The sequence below is a fragment of the Lycium barbarum genome, chromosome 5, assembly GCF_019175385.1.
Source record: "Lycium barbarum isolate Lr01 chromosome 5, ASM1917538v2, whole genome shotgun sequence".
In the NCBI taxonomy this organism is placed as follows: domain Eukaryota; kingdom Viridiplantae; phylum Streptophyta; class Magnoliopsida; order Solanales; family Solanaceae; genus Lycium; species Lycium barbarum.
The window spans coordinates 140,898,590-140,912,404 of NC_083341.1; the positions used below are offsets into that span (position 1 = coordinate 140,898,590).

The 13,815-nt window shown below is 31.1% G+C and overlaps 1 long non-coding RNA gene across 1 annotated transcript in view; it reads right to left on the minus strand.

The window, feature by feature from the left end:
- LOC132641931 (uncharacterized) overlaps positions 1 to 12,121 on the minus strand; it is a 56,941-nt gene extending 44,820 nt beyond the window's left edge. The window contains exon 1 of the long non-coding RNA XR_009583025.1: positions 11,881 to 12,121. This is a non-coding gene — a long non-coding RNA (uncharacterized LOC132641931). The remainder of the gene's footprint in view (positions 1 to 11,880) is intronic.
- Positions 12,122 to 13,815: the final 1,694 nt, after the last annotated feature.

Here is a 13,815-nt window from a genome sequence, read left to right on the forward strand (position 1 = left end):
ATTCTTCCCCTATTAGCATTACAAAAAAGAAACGCAACAGCATTTCTAACTTTTTGAACAGAATCATCAAAATGCATAAGACCATCTTTAACAATTAAATTTAAAATGTGACAACTACATCTTACATGAAAAATATTTCTTAAAGGAGGGTTTATTTCTCTTTTTAAAAGACCAATTGCCTTTGTATTATTAGAAGTATTATCTAAAGCAATACAAAGTGTTTTTCTATAAATGTTAAAAAATCTCATTATAGTAGACATTGAATCGGCTAAAAATTTTCCATCGTGACGACCTTTTCCTTCGTCGTATAAAAAAGCTATAATTCTTTTTTGCATAACTCAGTTGTCATCAACCCAATGACATGTAATAGCAAAAAAATCTAAATGGTTAATACTAAGACCTAAATCAGCGGTAAGACAAACATTACAATTTAAAGAATTAAATACATGGCGCAAATAAAATCTATATTTTTTAAACAAATCTATAACATCGGCTCTACAAGTACTTCTAGGAATACCCTCAAATAACGGGTTATAACAACGTTGAATGTAAGTAACAAACCCCAAACCCGAGGGAAAGGAAAATGGTAAACAATCATAAGCTACCATTTTAGCTATTTCAACGCGTTTTTTTTTTCTTGTCATACTTCAAATTTCTACCGGTTCGTGGGTCTATCGTCATTTGAATCCCCCCCCCCCCCCCCCCCCCCCCACATTTGAACCCGTTTGCTCTCCCCAAACATCCATATGTTTGGTTCTCATATGAGCATTTAGTGTACCCGTTCCACCATCCTTACCAGTTCCTTGCTTAAAACTAAATACTTGTCCACATAGGGTACATGTAACTGATTGATTTTCCCTATCCTTAGTCATAAATTTCCAAACTTTAGCTGTTGGCCTACGAGTTCTAGGCGGTTTGTCTTGTGTATGTGATTGTGCAGGACCTGTATCTCATATGGGATTTTCGGGGGGTTGTGTTTCATCATCATCATCATCATCTAAGTCTTCATTAAAAGTGTCGGTAAAATGTTGTTGCATTGCCTCATGACCTAAAAGTGGATTATTTCCACCAACATCAATACCTAAATTAGGTGTTTCTTCCACAAATGTTTCCTCATTAAGCGCACCCCTAACAGTACGACTACTACTACCGGCACCACGTCTTAATCTCTTTGACATTATTAAATAGAAATAATTTAAATCACAATCAAATAAATCACAAGAAAATAAATTACAACAAATTAAATTGCTAGAATTAAATTGCGTAAATTAAATTTCGAAAAATAAATTGCTAGAATTAAATTGCGAAAATTAAAGATAGAGTTGGAACGAAGGTACCAAATTGCCGGATTAATTTCCAACAAAGCGAAGGCGGCTAGAATTGCAAATCCACCAAAGCTACTTCGGATTGTTGCAAAATCACCAACTCCACCAACAATATTATAATTGCAAAATTAATAATTGGAAGTTGAAACTATAATAAGACTTTGTGGCTAATTATTGCAAAGTAACTATAATTGAGATATTGAGATTTGAGAGAAAGATGAAGAAGAGTGAATTGAAATGAAAATGAAGAAGGGTTTATATAGGGGTGGGGAGGGGTTAAAGTGTTAAAAAAAAAAAATTGGGGGCCAAAAATTAAGAAAATGACCGTTTGGCAACGGCCATTTTTGCAAAAATGGCCGTTGCCAACGGTCCATTACCGAGGCCCAACGGCTCTTTCCTTTTTTTTTTTTTTTTTTTTTTAATTTTAACCGGTTTAACCGGTCCGGTTTCGGTTAAAATTTTTTTGAAACCGGACCGGTTAACTAATATCCGGTTAACCGGAACCGGTTATACCGGTTCCGGTTTAACCGGTCCGGTTACCGGTTAAAACCGGTTACAATGAACCGGTTGACACTTTTACTTATTACACTTTATATAGTTATTTAAGATTGAGGATAGTATGAGAAAAAATAATAATAAAATTAAAGCGTATAAAAGTTAAATGGTAGAAATAACGCCTTGTCTTGTACCGAGGAATGTCCATGATTGGTTTGAGTCGGTTTTCTTTAAAAGAATACCAAACCAATTGAGTTGATCCTTTAAATGTTGAAACCAAACAGAATCAATTAAGTCGGGTTTTAATCGCTTTGATTTTGGTGGTTCATTTTTCCAAAAAAAATGTGACAATATACTTCCGGCCACAAATAAAATTGGTTATAATCTACCATAGTACCACCAAATCAATTAAGTACTCTATAAAAAATAAATTAAAAAGAAAATATGTTCATGTAATCGTGCTAATTCTACTAGTTGTCGTTGCATCATGTGTGTTTTGGAATATGCGTTGAAGGTTGATAAAATGACCAAGTGTTTTGGAATATGCGTTGAAGGTTGATAAAATGACCAAATGAGCTCCGAACTTGGGATCGAAATCCCAACTACACACTTTATTTTTGCGGGAGTTCTATTACCCTCCTGAACTGTTTAAAAATGGAATATTTACCTCCTTAAAAAGTCATACCCACATATGTATTTGCTGGTGAAGCGCAGGCACTTGACACCTGAAAATTTTAATTAATTTTTTTTTGATCTATTATTTTTTTTTTTAATTTTTTTTTTTCCTTCATCTTCCTCAATTAAAAATCTCTTTCTTTCTCCAATATCCCCAAAACCTTGGGTGAGAACCTTTTCCTCCATTAACACAAATACACGTTCAATTTCATCTTCAATCATACATTCTTTTTTCAGAATTTAACATGTGTTCATACAACTCTATTTGGGTTCAAGAAATTTTCGTACCCATTACTACTGCGGATGACTAAAATCAAGTAACAAAACAACTTAAAAGAAGGAAACGATCTAAAAAAGCCATTAAGCAATAAAAATTAAGAACTGATCTTTTCCACTTTTCATTTGAAACCACACCTCGACCCACATGGAGAGAGAAAAGGACCAAAATCATCCATAATGTTTGGGTTTGGATCAAAATCATACATATTCTTTCACATGGTGCACTAATAGTACATTATGTTTGCATAAGTGGTGCACTTTTAGTCACAATCCCAAATAAATTTAACGGAAAAGAACAAAAATGCCCCTGAACTTTTAGAAAAGGTATAAAAATACCCTTTATTCATCTATTTTGCTAAAACTACCCCTCAATTCAACTTTTTGAGAATTTATTCCCCTTGACTAACGGACAACACTAATTTTTTTTAAAAAAAAATAAATTAAATTGCACATGACATTTTATTACTGAAAAATTAATTTATTCTTTTAAAAAGAAATCTGAAAAATCGTTATTTGTAGAATAAGGAAAAATAATTTTTCAACATCCATTTCTTTAAAAAAACAAATGTAGTAAGCCTTTTATATATATATATATATATATATATATAAAACAGAATTGGATTTTCATTAAAACATGTGGAATTTTTTTAAGTTTGGAAAAAAAAATTTAACGGGTGGAAACCCCATTTTTTTTTTAGAAAATTCAATTTTTAAATCTGAAAAACTGATTGTTTTTTTAAGTAAAATATGCAAAACTAATACTCCATAATTTTCTTCTAGATTTAAAAAAAATATAGTTTTCTGGTTTTTTTTTAAACACAGTTTTTCCATAAAAAAATTAATTTTTTCAGATTTTTATAAAAATCCAATTTTTCACATTTTGAAAAGAAAAAAATTAGTGTTGTCCGTTAGTCAAGGTTTTACTCGTTAAAAAAAAGTTTTCCAAATTTAAAAAAATTCCAAGGTTTCAGATTTCTTTTTAAAAGAATAAATCAATTTTTCAGTAATAAAATGTCATGTGCAATTTTTTTTTTTTTTTTAAATTAGTGTTGTCCGTTAGTCAAGGGGAATAAATGAGCCAAAAAGTTGAATTGAGGGGTAGTTTTAGCAAAATAGATGAATAAAGGGTATTTTTATACCTTTTCTAAAAGTTCAGGGGCATTTTTGTTCTTTTCCGTTAAATTTATTTGGGATTGTGACTAAAAGTGCACCACTTATGCAAACATAATGTACTGTTAGTGCACCATGTGAAAGAATATGTATGATTTTGATCCAAACCCAAACATTATGGATGATTTTGGTCCTTTTCTCCACATGGAGAATACAAATTAAGCAAATAAGGTAGAATGCTCCATGACTAAGCCCAAGTAATAGAATAGAAACATTAGAAAAAGAAAAACAAACAGTGAAAGTGGAGCGGACTGCTTCCAGTTGGTGAAGCACGAAAAAGGGAATTCTTAAGGTTACACTTTTTATTTTATTTTTCGCTACTTTTTTCTGTTTCTTTTTTTGACTTTGGTAATTTATGGGATCTCCACGAGAAGCGAATTGCTTCCACTAAGAAAAACTTAAGGGTGGTAGAAGCTGCGGCGGCGGAGATGGAAGAGCTCGTCGGCGTGTTTGGTGGTGTTGCAGAAGAAGTTTTTCACATATTAAGAAAAAAAAAAACATTTTTAGAAATGAGATAGAAACAAATAAGCTAGGAAAAAAATAATTAAAAATACATATATTTATAAAAAATAATATTAAAAATAAAGTTTCAATATTTTTCTTTAGTGCTCACTAGAGGTGTTCATGGTCCGGTTTGACTCGGTTTTTGGCTAAAACCAAACCAAACCAATCAAGGCGGTTTTTTTTTAATATTCAGACCAAACCAAACCATTATAGTATAAATTCTATCGGTTTCGGTTTTATCGGTTTTGTCGGTTTTATCGGTTTGGTTTGGTTTTTCCGGGTTGTAATAATATATTTTATAATGCAAAAAAATTGACAAACTTATTTACAAACTTGCACTTTTGAGTAGTTGTAGTTTCCATCTGAAAAAAAGTATCCAAAAATCTAAATAAATAGAGAAATTCAAAATCATTAGATAAAAACTAAATCAACAGAAAAAATTTAAATCAGTGGAGAAAATCTAAAATAACAGAGAAATAAAATAAAAAACACATACAAATGAAAGACTAGAGAAGCAATTCATTCAAGTAAAACTTCAAAGACACAAAAATAATTACACAAACAAAGAGTAGGGAACATACAAAAAGTAACCAAAAAATAAAAGGGAAGAAAAAGTTACAGACTTACAGGGATTAAAGTTTCTTGTACTATCGCGGTGCACACGGAATAATTGTGGTTTATGATGTAACCGACCAAGAGAGCTTCAACAATGTCAAGCAATGGTTGAGTGAAATAGACCGATATGCAAGTGATAATGTGAACAAACTTCTTGTTGGAAATAAGTGTGATCTCATAGCACAAAAGGTAGTTTCCACAGAGACAGCTCAGGCTTTTGCTGATGAAATTGGCATACCTTTCGTGGAAACAAGTGCAAAAAGTGCCACTAATGTAGAATAGGCTTTCATGGCTATGGCTGCTTCAATCAAGAACAAAATGGCAAGCCAACCGGCAAGAGCGGTTGCTGTTCATCTTGAAAGGACGAAGCTCTGTTGCCTTGATGATGGCACGCAACAACACAAAGTACCACTTAACAAACCTAGCCACAACAGACAAGAATGGACATCATGAAAAAGAGAAAAAAGGAACAACAGATAGTGCATGGTGCACTCACAAAACATAACTTCTTTTTAGAATATTTAGCATGTGTTTGTATTAAAAAAAAAAAAAGATTACCAAAAAGTAGAATAAGAAAATTCAGCAGAGAAACCTCTTAACAGACAAATGTAATCATGGAGAGTTTATTTATGTTAACTATTCAGTAAGAGATTTTTATTTTACTTTAACCGTAAATGGGCTTGGGGAACATGGGCTAGACTTTTCTCTTGGAATGGTCCTAAATTATGAAGAAGTTAAAAAATAGATAAAGGTTAATTAACATATATAAATATTAACATATATAAATATATATAATATTTTAAATATGTACATATTTATCGGTTCGGTTCGGTTTAGTTCGGTTTTTTTATGAGTAACACCAAACCAAACCAAATGTTATCGGTTTTTAAAAATCTAAAACCAAACCAAACCAAACCGAGCCGGTTTTCGGTTTATTAAATCGGTTTGACTTGGTTTATCGGTTCGGATCGATTTTTCGGTCTCGTTTGAACACCCCTAGTGCTCACTCTCTCAAGGAGAGTGTAATACACTCAATTTGCCACGTAAGCATTTAGTGAGTTAAATATTCCGTTTTTAAACATTTCAGGGGGTAATAAAACTCTCGCAAAGATAAGGTGTGTAGTTGAAATTTCGATATAACGCTCTGGCTCATTTAGCCATTTTAAAGGAAGACATGGAATAATAATTATTTGAATTTTTCTACCAGACGAATTAGTACTCGGGGCCCAGTCCAAACAATTTAGAGAACAAACCATAACTTTTCTTTTTTCATCTTTCTTTAACCTTTATTCACAAATATTCAAGTTTCATATCCTCTTTCTGTTTCAGTAAAGTTCATCATGTTCAAATACAATTTTAATTTTCACACTTTAAACCTTTGGAAAATGCTGAGATGACCAGTTCACTACATATATAATAAACTAGTATATTTGTCCGTGCTTCGCGCGGTCAAAAGATCTCATTAAATTTATGAAATGATTTGTTAATAATAACCAAAATTTAAAATATTTCACTAACTAATTGATTTACAAATAGATTATATTTGAAGTTTCAACTAATTTTATTCTTAACAGTTATTTTTATATTTTTCTCAACGAAAAATACTTTGTCAGTAGTAGATTTTTTTTTCCCGTAGTAGGAGATTAGATATACCATCAAAAAGAAAAATAGATCCCTTAAATTAAGACCATCTAATTATTATCTACATTATTTTTGTGTTGGAATAACAAGATTTTTCTATTTAAAGTATTTACATATATTCCACGAGTTAATTTACTTTAAAGTATTTCTTTATACCAAAGAAATGACAACTTTTTACTACATATATAAGCACAAAAACCATACATAGCAAAAATAAAAAAAATACATGATCTTTTCTGTTGTTAAGTAAAATAAAGGTATATGCATAAATCTCCACACTTAGCTTAAAGCATTTCTTTCTACCAAAGAGGTGTCATTTTATAAATATAGTTATGTAAAACAAAATAGTACTAATATGCTAATAAATAATTAAGCATAAAAGTCATAGATTTAAATTAGAAAAATAAAAGTAAAGATAAAAGGAAAATAAGAACATCAAGCGTTTGTTAATTAGTCTCGAACATCTCCGTAAGCGCATCAGCCTGAAACAAAAGCAAAGAAGAGGCCTAAGAGCGCCTACTACTACCCTACACTACACTTGACTGTGCATATTAGTGTCTGGCAGAGCTAAAACAAATGAAAACAAAAACACATCGTTGTGGTTCCCAGCACAAAAAACAAAGGTATAAGAATAACATAATATATTTACAGGAAAAGCTATTTTACCAGCATTGACATCGAAATTGAGTTCTTAATTTTTTTTTTTTTTTTGCTCAACTGCTCTAGACACACTAAAAAAGCAAGTTATGTCTACCGAAAACCACTATGGAGGTTCATATAGCAAATATGTAATACGTAATTAGTAAAAGATAAATGAAATTAGGTGAAAAGGAAGAGAATAAACCAAAATACATAGGTAGAATAAAAATAATTAGAAGATTACTCAATTATAGTGCAGATGACATACCATAATGCAGCTATCATCTTGACATCTATTGTAATATGTATACCATGTACTACCACACCAGGGCACTAAAAACAACAGGAAAAGACATCAACTATTAGAAAATCATTTGTTTTAATTACCGGATATAAATAACAAAAAGTTTTGAAATAGTTAAAGGTTAAGCTTGAATTATGTAAAGACTCTATTCTACAACCCAAAAGGCACGTATGGAACTTTTAATGACGCATTATTTTGATTAAATTGTTGCAGCTTTAATGACCCTTTTAATTACTAATTCAATTGTTGTAAACCATCCGGCCATTTCATCAGTTGAATTGTAGCAACGTTACAAACTTTATGTTGACATGAAAAGTATATATGGACATTATGCAAATATTATTAAGAGTGAAATTGAAGAGGTGTAAGTTATGAGTAGTTACTCCTTGTAATAACATTAAATACACAAAGAAGAAAATACTTAAAATATTAGATATTGTCATTTTATAATTAGAAGAAAGCCAAAAGAAGGATAAAAAAGATAAATAAGAATGATAGTCATAGAGAGGTGCCACATCACCTTATTTATGCCTAATTTTATATTATATATAGATTAGGGTATTAGCCCACGCTTCACACTGTTGTTAGATATTGTCATTTTATAATTAGAAGAAAGCCAAAAGAAGGATAAAAAAGATAAATAAGAATGGTGGTCATAGAGAGGTGTCACATCACCTTGTTTATGCCTAACTTTATATTATATATAGATTAGGGTATTAGCCCACGCTTCATACTGTTGTAAAAGACTATTTTTTTGTATTGTTTTAGTATTAACTTTTATAGAATTATAACTTCGATGAGATGATTTTTACACCAGAATTTTCAAATTTGGAAAGGTACCATTTCCTAGTAATATGCTCCGCAGTAGCTCCTTCTCATCAGATATAAAGCTACACCTACAGCACAGCAAAATGAAACGGTGTCTGGGAGATGAATTTGGAGAGTCCGGAGTCTAAAGGGTATAAAAATACACGGTATTTATCAAAACGGAATGACCAAAAATTTATATACTAAAAGGAGTATATCGTGGGCTGATCCATGATATACCCCAAATTGTTTTTTCATCTGACACACCAAGTCAACGAAAAAAAAATAAATTAATTGTATAACGTGGACTGATCCACGTTATACAATATAAATTTTTATCCCGTTTAACAAATACTTGGTAAGACGTTGCCTAAATTTAAATCATATTCGGTTATGTTTTTAATAAAAAAAAATTATTAATTTTTTAAATTTTTAAAGCATGATTAACTCAAATAAATATTTTAACACATGCAATAATTAAATGTGTTATATATGCGAACAGAAATAAAAAATAAAATATAAGTTAAATAAACGTCACACATTAACTGAGTAGTAAATGTTAAATTACATATTAACTATTAAATGGTACAAGACATGTTATATATTCTTGGAAGATTACATAAAGAAACAACGATCGTACAACTTAAGAAAAAACATAAAAACCAACAAGCAACAACAACTACTGATTTCTGTCGGGGCAGCGATTCTTTTTATGACCTGTTTGCTTGCAGGTACTACACTTCATTCCTCCTTCTAGTTGTAGTCCGCGCTCCTGAACCCGAAGTAAGTTTTGTTTGAAAAAACTTAGTGTTTGACTGTAAGGTTATTTTAGTCAACTTTATATGTCGAGAAAATTAGTCAGCTTTATTTTCAAAAATTGAAACCACAAAAGTGAAATTGACATTCACAGCTACATTACCCCGGGATTTTTACGTTAAAATCTATTGCGTATCATCATCTTATAAGTACATAAAACTGAAAATTCCAGGCTAATTTGGGGGAAATTGAAATTGAATGGGATAAAAGGTGTTTTTTCAAAAATCGGCTCGGCCAAACTGCCTTTGTCTGCCTAGATCTCGAAAAAAATACGCAAGTTAAAAAAAAAACCCGCGTAAAACGGACGTCCGAGCGCAAAGTTATGACCATCTAAAGTTTGACTACTTTACAACAAGTTTTCAAACAAAACTTACTTCGGGCACCTTTTCAACCCCTAAAATGACGATCCGAACGTCTACGTATCCTTGATGTATTGAGCCTACATTATTGTACGCAGAAAAAAATATCAGGTTCTATATAAAATATTGACGTTTCGGAGTCTTGACACACGACTAATCGTTGGTCAAAGTATGGAAAAATCACTAAGTTTTTTCAAACAAAACTTACTTCGGGCACCTTTTCAACCCCTAAAATGACTATCCGAACGTCTACGTATCCTTGATGTATTGGGCTTACATTATTGTACGCAGAAAAAAATATCAGGTTCTGGATAAAATATTGACGTTTCGGAGTCTTGACACACGACTAATCGTTGGTCAAAGTATGGAAAAAACACTTCGGGCATTTTGGTTCCGGACTCCTATTTTGTAAAACGCTAGGAAAAAAATATTAATTGTATAACGTGGACTGATCCACGTTATACAATATAAATTGTATAACGTGGATCAGTCCACGTTATACAAGTTATAATTGTATAACGTGGATCAGTTCACATTATACAATTATAACTTGTATTTTTTTTTTCGTTGACTTGGTGTGTCAGATGAAAAAAAAAATTGGGGTATATCGTGAATCAGCCCACGATATACCCCTTTTGGTATATAAATTTTTGGTCATTCCGTTTTGGTGACATGAATTTTGATTAGATTTTGAAAATCTATCTTCAAAATATATTTAGAGCCAGTTTTTGGGATTTCAAATTTTTCAACTAAAATCTATGTCCCAACACAACTTCAGGTCTAAAAAGTCAACTTCAAAAATTTCAAGTTTCAACTTCAAAAACTATGACAACGAAAAATATACATGTAATATATATTCGACCTAAGTTTTGAACATAATCTCAATCACGGTGAATGCTCAATACAAAGAAGGGAAGAAACCTAAAAAAAAAAAAAAAAAAAAGCAAGCGAAGTAAAAGATGTTAAGGGCAGAAGTGTCATTTTAGTGGGGACAAATCCTTCACTGTGCATCATCATTATGATTAGTTATTTATGTCTGCATCAACTCTCCTTTAGTTTCAACTCCATTATTCTCATTTCCAATTTTGCTATACATTAAAAAAAAAATTCTATTTCACATATACATTTCTCTGACTATGTGTGTGTGATTTATGCAGTTATAGGGTTTCTTTCTTGTGATGCTGGAACTTTTTCCAATAAACATCCTCTTCTTTTTCTCTCGGGAAAGCAAAAATGGCGTCTAGGGCTTAGTAAGAAAACATATGAAGTCAGGTTCTAGAAACTAGGTCGAGTTACTTTTGAAATCGCAACCATTTTAATTTCATGTGTTTATATTCTCTTTGTAAGCTACAATCTCCAAAACAAAAACCAAAAAGATTACTACTTCTTGTTTTTATTTGAATATGAAACTCATGAATTGTTAATCTGTCATTTTTTCCCGTAAGTTTACAGCTTTTTTATCAGTGTTTGTGTTGGATGAATATACATAAATTAAGTTGGACCCTTCAGGTCTGAGTATATTTCTGTATGAGTATTTTTGTCGCTCATAGCAAATAATTTACTTTAATTGTTTGCGTGTCATAAAATTTATATTTTTGTATCATAATATTTCACATGTTATACTCCGCGCCCTTAAAGAATTTATCACTGCTGGCCGCTAGGTATAAATGAGATCTTAAAGGGCAAAAATTAAAAGACTAGCCCATTTGAAGGACAAATCGAGTACTGGCTTCATCTCCTACAACTTCTCCACTGAAGCTTTTAAGATTTCGACGTTCACTGACTTCAAGTTGTCCCATTCAAAGAATAAAAACCTGAACTCTCGAATTATTCAGATAAGAGAATAAAAGAGAATGTTAATCTACACAGATATTGAGTCAAGTCACTCATTTAGTGTAACTTAAACGGGACTTGAAATGGTTGCCGGTGAAACAAAAAGATCGAAAAGGTTATCACATATTTTTCACTAATAATAACAGAGACATTTTAAGCCACAAGTACACAACATATATACAAGAAAAGGGATAACAACCATTAGTGCGATATTAAAGCAGCTTGCAGGGAATTAGAAAAATACAAGAAATTAAGGTAGACATTATAATACGAGTAGAAATCGAAATGGGATTCAATTTCATTTCTTGCCACGAAGATCACGGATATAGCCTTTTCATCATCTTGTTGTTATTTTCTTGAGTTTCACCAATTAACTTAGAAATGTCCCATGCAACAAAAGCCACACCAGCAACAACACCTAATGTTGTCATTATTCCACTTGTTGTCTCATTTTCTTCTTTTTCTAACACTTGCTTGTTCTTTGACGACCAAGAATCGTTGCATTCTTTGCTCATTTTGTGTTTACAACAATTTTTTTCTGTGTGTAGGATTTTTTTCGGTTTGACGGAGAAGAGTGACTTGTGGACGCTCTTTATATAGGAAAAACTAGATAACGTAAGGCCCGTACAACGGGCCGGGCCTAACAATTAACTTTTTATTTTTGTTTTGGTATTTACAAAGGGCTAAAATAGAATTTCTTTCTTAAAGTTCAACTTTAAATATGAGAACCAAGAATAATTGTCTCTTTTCATACTTACGCGTGGCATCTTGCTATTTCTGATATTGGATTGTATTTGTTATGGATTTACACATTTGGAAATGATTTGTTGTATATTGAAGAAATTGTGATTGTTGTCATGAAAAAGAAGAATATTAACTTTATTTTTGTTAAAGTAAACTTATGCATAAAATCACAGTTATGTAGACAAAGAAATATTGATCTTTAAGGAACTGAAAGAGAAAAGTTTAAGTAGTGATATGTTGTTGAATTGAATGTTTGGGAAAAAAAAAAAACTATCCCTTTTTTTTCCTCTCGTTGTTTTACAAAATATAAGTCAAATAAACCTTTAATCCTAAAATACAAGGGTTGATTGAAAAAAAAGAGGTGAATTTTGTTAGTTTTAAGAGGCAAATTTGAGCAAGTTCTTCAACGATAAGCGCATATTTAGGACCAACTTTAAATTGAGGGTAAATATATTCTATTTCTCATAGTTGAGGGACAAATCTAAGTCTGTCCAGCAATAAAAAGGGCATATCTATAATGAAATTCAAATGGAGGGCCAAGTAATTTTATTTCCTGCGGTTGAAATGCATTTTTGGCCATTTTCCCTACCGTTTAGCATTCAAAGTGGTGATGTAACTACCTGATAGAATCAATAGTGCCATTTGAATCAAAATTTCATTTCTAATCATTAAATATCTTTCAATCGCTCTTTATTAAATTTTCTAATCATTTATCATAGTTAAATTTGTTTATTTTTTTTTAGATAAAACATTTCTAAATTTACTCCATTTTAATTTTATATGATCATTCTCATACTTGTTCAATTCATATTATACTATATTTTTAGCTTTTATACTTTCTTTTTTGGTAACTAATCATTTCCATTAATTACCAGTATAAATATTACAAAGCTTTTAGCTTTTATACTTTAATCCAAAATAAATAGTGTTTTACATAATAAATGAAGTATTGATTTTTTTTTCTTTCAAAATTTTCTATTTAGTAAGTGTGTTTTATGTAACCAAGAAATCATATTAAATATGTATTATTTAATTATAGAAAATGTAGTAAAAACGCATATTACTTGCTAGGGATGATTGAATTTCTTAAAAGGCATGCTCAAGCTAAAAATACTAAAATATGGACCAAACTCCAAAGGGAGTAATTTTTAGCATTCAAAGTACTAAATAATAGTTAAACATGATATCTTGTCTGTTGTATAATTATTTTCTGACATTTATTAAGTCGGTTCTTTCTTTCATGTTCCCTAATATCCATATTTTTCAAAAGAAAAAAAAAAAGGAAAAGCTTATAAATAGCATCTGATGTGCCGAAGTGCCGTGAATTTCGGCACATTTGATGTCTTTTTACTAGAAGTTTTACTTGTTTTTAAGAGTTTTTTATATAATTTCTTATGTTATTTTGATGTTTTGTAGGGTTGATTGACTAAGGAACGAAAATGACAAAAATTGCTGAAAAACGGACAACTTGGAGCTAAAGGACGGTTCGTAACTCGTGTTACGGACCCTAACGTGATTCGTAACCTGAGAAGAAAGTTTTGAAACAAGCTGACGGATTATCCACGTTACGTCTCAGAAGGACGGTCTGAAACTCATGTTACGGGCCGTA